The sequence below is a fragment of the Cibotium barometz genome, chromosome 29, assembly GCF_041138505.1.
Source record: "Cibotium barometz isolate CiBa-2024 chromosome 29, ASM4113850v1, whole genome shotgun sequence".
Classification (NCBI taxonomy): domain Eukaryota; kingdom Viridiplantae; phylum Streptophyta; class Polypodiopsida; order Cyatheales; family Cibotiaceae; genus Cibotium; species Cibotium barometz.
In genome coordinates, this window is record NC_141074.1 from 41,567,617 (window position 1) to 41,576,306 (window position 8,690).

Genomic DNA, 8,690 nt, shown 5'->3' on the forward strand with positions numbered 1-8,690 from the left:
ATCCATTATGGATTATTGATCCAATTAGGGATCATTCTAATTAATTCTTAATGATAAGCTTTATCCCTTAGAAAAAAATGAGATTTATCAGTCATAGCAGCGGAGCTATGGCAAAATTTTTATAAAAATTACGCATAAAATAATTTCATTCAAAGCATGAAAAGAGGACTTTCTACCATATTCTAGGAATTATCATCCTAGATTAATTGAAGATATTCATAGAGAAATTGATTTTTATATTATGCATATTTGATTTTCATGCATAGAGGTATGCATAATAGATTATTATTTTAACATAAAAGTGTTACTTTTATCATAATTAGATTTCATGCATAGAGGTATGCATAAAAGATTATTATTTTAATGTAAAAGTGTTACTTTTAGCACAATTGAATTTCATGCATAGAAGGATGCATAAGAGTTGATTATTTTATTATAAAAGTGTTACTTTTATCATATTTGGATTTCATGCATAGAGGTATGGATAAAAGTTGATTATAAAAGTGTTACTTTTATCATATTTGGATTTCATGTACAGAGGTATGCATAAAAGTTGATTATTTTATTATAAAAGTGTGACTTTTATCATATTTGAATTTCATGCATAAAAGTTGATTATTTTATTATAAAAGTGTTACTTTTATCATATTTGGATTTCATGCATAGATGTATGCATAAAAGATGATTATTTTATTGTAAAAGTGTTACTTTTATCATAATTGGATTTCATGCATAGAGGTACGCATAAAAGTTGATTATTTTATTATAAAAGTGTGACTTTTATTATATTTGAATTTCATGCATAAAGGTATGCATGAAAGTTGATTATTTTATTTTAAAAGTGTGACTTTTATTATATTTGGATTTCATGCATAGAGGTATGCATAAAAGATATTCTTTTATACTAAAAGTGTGATTCCTACCAAATTGAATTTATGCATAAGAAGATGCATAAAAGATTGATTTTTACTTCGAAAGTATTAATCTCCTGAAATAGAATTTATGCATAAATAAATGTGTAAAGAAATCTTATATCAAATATAAGAATTCTCTTGTATTCTATAAATAGATATGAGATGTGATAGGATGTGATAAGAGGTGTATAAGATGTGACAAGAGGTGATAAGATGCTTATGAAATAAGTTATGAGGTGATAAGATGAATTAAGATTTGATAAGATGTGTATGGGATGAGGTAAGAAGTGTATGTGACAGGATAAGATGTATATGGGTTGTGATAGGGCGAGAATGGATGTGATGTAAAAGATTAGATGTGAAGGCATATGGAGTTATATGAATGGGAATGTGGAAATGGATGTATGTATGTGGATGTGTGGATGTGGAGATGGGAGTGTGGATGTGTGGATGTGGAGATGGGAGTGTGGATGTATGAATGTGGAAAGGGATGTATGCATGAAGATGTATATGCATAGATGTGAATGTGGATGTAGATGTGGCTGTATAGATGTGAATGTGAATGTGGATGTGGATGTATGTATGTATGTGGATGTAGATGTGGATGTATGTATGTATGTGGATGTATGTATGTATGTGGATGTAGATGTATGTATGTATGTGAATGTGGATGTATGTATGTATGTGGATGTAGATGTGGATGTATAGATGTGAATGGGAAGGTGGATGTGGATGTATGTGAATGTGGATGTAGATGTGGATGTATAGATGTGAATGTGGATGTAGATGTGGCTGTATAGATGTGAACGTGGAATGTGGATGTGGATGTATGTATGTATATGGATGTAGATGTGGATGTATAGATTTTAATGGGAATGTGGATGTGGATGTATGTATGTATGTGGATGTGGATGTATGAATGAGGACGTGATAGTGGATGTATGCATGTGGATGTGGATGTATGGATGTGGATGTGGATGTGTATGTATAAATGTGGATATGGGATGTGGATGTATAAATGAGGATGTGAAAATGGAGGTAAGCATGTAGATGTGGATTTATGGATGTGAATGTGGATGTGGATGTGGATGTATGGATGTGAATGTGGATGTGGATGTGGATGTGGATATGGATGTATGGATGTGAATGTGGATGTGGATGTGGATGTATGGATGTGAATGTGGATGTGGATGTGGATGTATGGATGTGGATATGGATGTGAATATAGATATGTGATGTGAAGGAATCTGAAGTGAAGAGATGGAAAATGATGTGATTGGATGAGTACACATATAAATGGAATGTGGAATAAGTAATGTGGATTAATGAGGGATAATGTGAAAAAATGAGAGTTAATATAGAAATTGTATTTGTAAACTGTTTGTAAATGGCTGTTTTATGTCAAGAATGCTGGGGAAGCATTTTGACCGTCTTGTGATTAAGGTCGTGGAGACCTAACTAATAAAGTTGCAACTGCTGACGGAGAGTCAATGGAGGACGTCTCGCGTAGCAAGGTCGACCGAGGTCTTGACCAGCCTCGGTTCGATTAAAATGGTGAGCTTCCGGTACGGTGGATGAGGGACCAAGGAAGCAGCCTATGAGTGAAGCGCTAGGTCACCTGCGAAGGATCCTAGAGGGTGCTGACCATACGGTGCTCGGGCTCTGGGTCGCCTAGGATACCCACGCGTGCGTCGAGGAAGATATTGGAACAAGGAGTAAGAGCTGTTTTCTGAAACCGGGCATGGATCTGGTTGATTGACCTTGCTGGTCTTCAATGGATGAGTCCATGGCTCTTTTTATGGATCTGTTGGTTGATCTTGCTGATCTTCAATGAGAGTCCATCTTGATTTTTATAAGTGATTATATTGCCGAGTATTATGGGCTAGGAACTATTGAAAAGGCCCCTGAGTGGACAGGTGGTGAGTGTTCTAGTTGCCAATGATGCCATAGATACTCTGATGGAGGAATGATGGGAAATTATGAATCAACCGGATAAATTGGAAGATTGTGATCAATGATACTATGGTTTCATTAAAGGATTGTTTTAAAGTTAGCTGATGCTAAGAAAAAGGCAATTTCATATTGGGTGTGTAAGTGGTGTGGCTAGTTTTATGGTTGCATGAACTTCCGGCTAGGGGGCCTTGGAACTCTTTTCCTTGGTACCCGGGACAAAACCTAACCAAATTCCAAATTGGATCCCATCACTACAGTGGTTGGGCAGTTGGCTAACCCATGGGATTGGATGGGGTTAGGCTGGACTGATGGATCCATAAATCGAGACTCAACTTTTGTTATTACGATAGATAAAGTAAATCCCGGATAGTAATTGTTCTATGGATAGGAATCAACGGCTGTGCCTCTTGAATGGGGAAAAAAGCGTTGATCCCAATGATCCAAGTGCAAGTTTCTTCCTTGATCTGACCAAATATCTTATAGATGCAATTGGATCAGTTTGATCAGAAATGATCTTGACTACGTTAGAGTAAAAAGTTATCCTGGTGGAATCGCCCGTGCTTTTCGGTAAAGGAAGTTTTTCCGGGTTCGGTTTTGGAACAACCGACGAATTAGTCTCTTATCCGGATATCCGTGGGTGAGGCCCCGAGTGTGGGACCCTTGTCCCGCGCGAGAAGTGCTACTTCCGCTGCTAGTACCCCGAATCCGTTGCTCGGTGGGAACAGGGATCTCACAAATCTACTCTAATGACATTGCTAATCTAATGTGGATAAAAATGAAAGAGACTCATTGTGAGATGAGTGTGTGCTAATTAAGTTTAGACTCAAGTTCAGTTAGGTTACAAGAGAGAAACTTGTACTCACAGAAAGACTTGAGATATTGTGCTTGTATTATTCCAATGCTTGAAATGTCCTCCTTTTATATGAGGAGAGTACAACTTGGCCTTTCTCTTACATGTGGGATAATTCTCACTAGGTGATGTGGCTTCTCATACTCACTCCATATTTTCCTTGTGCTCTTTGGCACCATATTTCTCAACACCGTGGAGACCCACATGCCCCATAACCTTTCCCCCAACACCCTCCTCAAGTCCCTCGCTCCCACAACCACGGACGCTCCCTCTCTCAACCGCTGCCAACTAGTTCCCACGAGCATCCCCTTGAACCCCCCACCCTCCATGCCAAACTCCTCTCCGGCACTAGCTTCCCAAATCCAACCTCCCATTAACCTTTCCCCCAACACCCTCCTCAAGCCCCTCACTCCCATAACCACGGACGCTCCCTCTCTCAACCGCTGCCAACTAGTTCTTCCCACGAGCATCGCCTTGAACCCCCCACCCTCCATGCCAAACTCCTCTCCGCCACCAGCTTCCCAAATCCAACCTCATCCCCAACCACTCTTTCCCTATTTCCCTCTCCACATACCACCCTATCTCATGTACCCTCGCCACCCCCTTCTCTAAAGCCACCCTCGCCACATTCCTCCCTCTATCTAGGATTGGGCCCGCCGCTACTCTGCTATGACCAACCTTCGTTTTGTCAGCATGCCCACCCACCCTCCTTGATGCCTCCCTTGACACGACACCCTCTACATAAAAAACCCCTCCCCACCAGGAACCTAACCCTCTGCCTTCCCTTCTCCTATTCCCCTTGAGGAAAGAGAAATTATCCCCCAACCCCTACAAGAAAAGGACGAGGTGGATCCTCCCCTCAATCCCCTTAACTAGTGCAACTCTCTCGATCGCACTGAATTCGAACAAGCAATTAGAATCCTTCTTGGTCGCCAACTCCAACAAATGCATTTGACAAAAGTCACTAATCACATGGACATTCATAATCTTTGACTTTATATCGATGTGCCGAAATGGATGCCTAGAAAAGAGCAGCACTCGCATCGCCAATGCGGAGGATACATGTGGCCTGATCGAGAAGCTCGGCCCATCACATTTGATCTTATGGGTGACCAACCTATGTAGCGACACCAAAGAAGAGAAGAAAGAAGATGCAAGGGTTGGTTTAGGAACATGTACTTAGCCAACCCTAAAAGGATTAACTCCTCGTCGATGTGAAGCCGCTAGGGGCTCACTCTGCCACTTGTGTCACCCAAGTGGAGCTTTCTTTGAGCTAGGTAGAGAGCAATGAGAGAGGAAGGAACTATGGAAAGATATTCTTTTTATACTAAAAGTGTGATTTTTCATCATAAATGGATTTTATGCATAACTTAGATGCATAAGAGAAATTCTTTTATTCTAAAAGTGTAATTCCTACCAAATTGAATTTATGCATAAGAAGATGCATAAAAGATTGGTTTTTAATTCAAAAGTGTCATTCTCATCTAAATTGAATTTATGCATAGGAAAATGCATAAAAGATTGAAATTTAATTCAAAAGTGTCATTTTCATTTAAAATGAATTTATGCATAGGAAGATGCATAAAGATTGATTTTTACTTCGAAAGTATTAATCTCCTTAAATAGAATTTATGCATAAATAAATGTGTAAAGAAATCTTATATCAAATATAAGAATTCTCTTGTATTCTATAAATAGATATGAGATGTGATAGGATGTGATAAGAGGTGTATAAGATGTGATAAGAGGTGATAAGGTGCTTATGAAATAAGTTAGGAGGTGATAAGATGAATTAAGATATGTATGGGATGAGGTAAGAAGTGTATGTGATAGGATAAGATGTATATGGGTTGTGATAGGGCGAGAATGGATGTGGTGTAAAAGATTAGATGTGACAGCATATGGGGTTATATGAATGGGAATGTGGAAATGGATGTATGTATGTGGATGTGTGGATGTGGAGATGGGAGTGTGGATGTATGAATGTGAAAATGGATGTATGCATGAAGATGTATATGCATAGATGTGAATGTGGATGTAGATGTGGATGTATAGATGTGAATGGGAATGTGGATGTGGATGTATGTGAATGTGGATGTAGATGTGGATGTATAGATGTGAATGTGGAAAGTGGATGTGGATGTATGTATGTATGTGGATGTATAGATGTGAATGGGAATGTGGATGTGGATGTATGTGAATGTGGATGTAGATGTGGATGTATAGATGTGAATGTGGAATGTGGATGTGGATGTATGTATGTATGTGGATGTAGATGTGGACGTATAGATGTGAATGGGAATGTGGATATGGATGTATGTATGTATGTGGATGTGGATGTATGAATGAGGATGTGATAGTGGATGTATGCATGTGGATGTGGATATGGATGTGGATATGGATGTGTATGTATGAATGTGGATATGGGATGTGGATGTATAAATGAGGATGTGAAAATGAAGGTAAGCATGTAGATGTGGATGTATGGATGTGAATGTGGATGTGGATGTGGATGAATGGATGTGGATACGGATGTGTATGTATGAATGTGGATATGGGATGTGGATGTATAAATAAGGATGTAAAAATGGATGTATGCATGTAGATGTGGATGTATGGATATGAATGTGAATGTGTATGTGAATTAATGTGTCGTCGATATGAGGAAAGGATGAGAATGAGTACACATTGAATGGAATGTGGAATAAGTAATGTGGACTAAGGAGGGATAATGTGGAAAGACGAGAGTTCGATTTAGAAACTGTATTTTGTGACTGTTTGTAAATGACTGTTTTATGTCAAGAATGCTGGGGAAGCATTTTGACCGTCTTGTGGATTAAGGTCATGAAGACCTAATTGTTAAAGTTGCAACTGCTGACGGAGAGTCAATGGAGGACGTCTTGCATAGCAAGGTCGACCGAGGTCTTGACCAGCCTCGGTTCGATTTAAATGGTGAGCTTCCGGTACGGTGGATGAGGGACCAAGGAAGCGGCCTATGAGTGAAGCGCTAGGTCACCTGCGAAGGATCCTAGAGGGTGCTGACCATACGGTGCTCGGGCTCTCGGTCACCGAAGATACCTACACGTGCGTCGTGGAAGATACTGGAACAAGGAATAAGAGTTGTTTTCTGAAACCGGGCATGGATCTGGTGGATTGACCTTGCTGGTCCTCAACGAATGAGTCCATGGCTCTTTTATATGGATCTGTGGGTTGATCTTGCTGATCTTCCACGGAGATTCCATTCTGTTATATGAATATATTACCGGTTACTATGAGCTAGGAACTATGGAAAAGGCCCCTGAGAGAACAGGTGGTGAGCGTTCTGGTTGCCAATGATGCCATAAGTACACTGATGAAAGAATGACTGGAAATAAGGATTCAACCAGAGACTTTGAGGATTGTCATCAGTGACATAATGGTTTTATTAAAGGATTGTTTTAAAGCTAGTTGATGCTAAGAAAAAGGTAATTTCATATTGGGTGTGTAAGTGGTGTGACTAGTTTTATGTTTGCATGAACTTCCGGCTAGGGGGCCTTGGAACTCTTTTCCTTGGTACCCGGGACAAAACCTAACCAAATTCTTAATTGGATCCCATCACTACAGTGGTTGGGTGGTTGGCTAACCCATGGGACTGGATGGGGTTAGGCTGGACTGGATGGATCCATAAATCGAGATTTAATTTCTATTATTACAATAGATGAAGTAAATCCCGGATAGAAATTGTTCTATGGATAGGAATCAACGGCTGTGCCTCTTGATGGGGAAAAAAGCGTTGATCCCAATGATCCAAGTGCGAGTTTCTTCCTTGATTTGACCAAGTACCGTTAAAGGTGCAGTGAGATCAGTTTGATCAGTAATGATCTTGACTACGTTAGAGTAAAGAGTTATCCTGGTGGAATCACCCGTGCTTTCCGGGTAAAGGAAGTTTTTCCGGTTCCGGTTTTGGACAAACCGACGGATTAGTCTCTTGTCCGGATATCCGCGGGCGAGGCCCCGAGTGTGAGACCCCTACCCGTGCACGATGTACTACTTCCGCTGCTAGTACCCCGAATCCGTTGCGCGGTGGAGATCGGGATCTTACAGTTGGTATCAGCAGAGCTTTTTGGTTAAGCCAAATATATCAAAAATTTATCAAGAATCAAAAAGGTTGTAGTCGTGTGATATAATTCATACAAATTGATATTCAATCTGAAAATTCATAAATTAGTAATTGGGTCTTCAAATGGAAGTACCGCAATTATATGGAACCCTGACTTGCTTGAGACCTAGACATGATGGTATTTACCTTATAGTTCCAAGTATTATGACGACCCGTATATACCGAGGGTATAACTGCAGCTCTTTACCGGCACTATATACGAGTAAATCCAAGACTTGAAATTATAAGCGTTAATGCTATCCAGATGATGATTTTGAATGTGGTTGATGTGATTTTAATTTTGTTTGAACTGATGAATTGATTTTGATTCTGATTGAAAAATGATGATTTCTGAAATTTAGTTGAAATATAATAACCTGAGCAAAACTACAATGAGGATGAATGGGACGAGTCCCTATGATGATAAATGATGATAATGATTTCAGCAAATCACTGTGAGATTAGTGGATTGTGCTGTCAAATTGCTACTGTTAACACTTAACCGTTAGATCAAGTTAAGGGATGACAAATTGAGAACTTACTTGATTGAAATTCCCATGGAGGAATGTTTAGAAGGAAATTTTTCGGTCTAATGGACCATTATCGTGTTAAAGATATGAATGATATGATCTGAATGAATTGTTATTTAATGCTGAGTTCTATATAAGGGATATTTATCCCCATATTTTGTTGGGTTGACCAGAATATAAGGAACCCCAGAATAAATTGGATCTTAAGCAAAAGAGTTGTCCTCTACTTGCGAGATGAGGACATTTCGCACTTTTTAAGTGGGGTAGAATGTAAGATTCCTCCCCCAGCCTTCGAGGTATTCAGG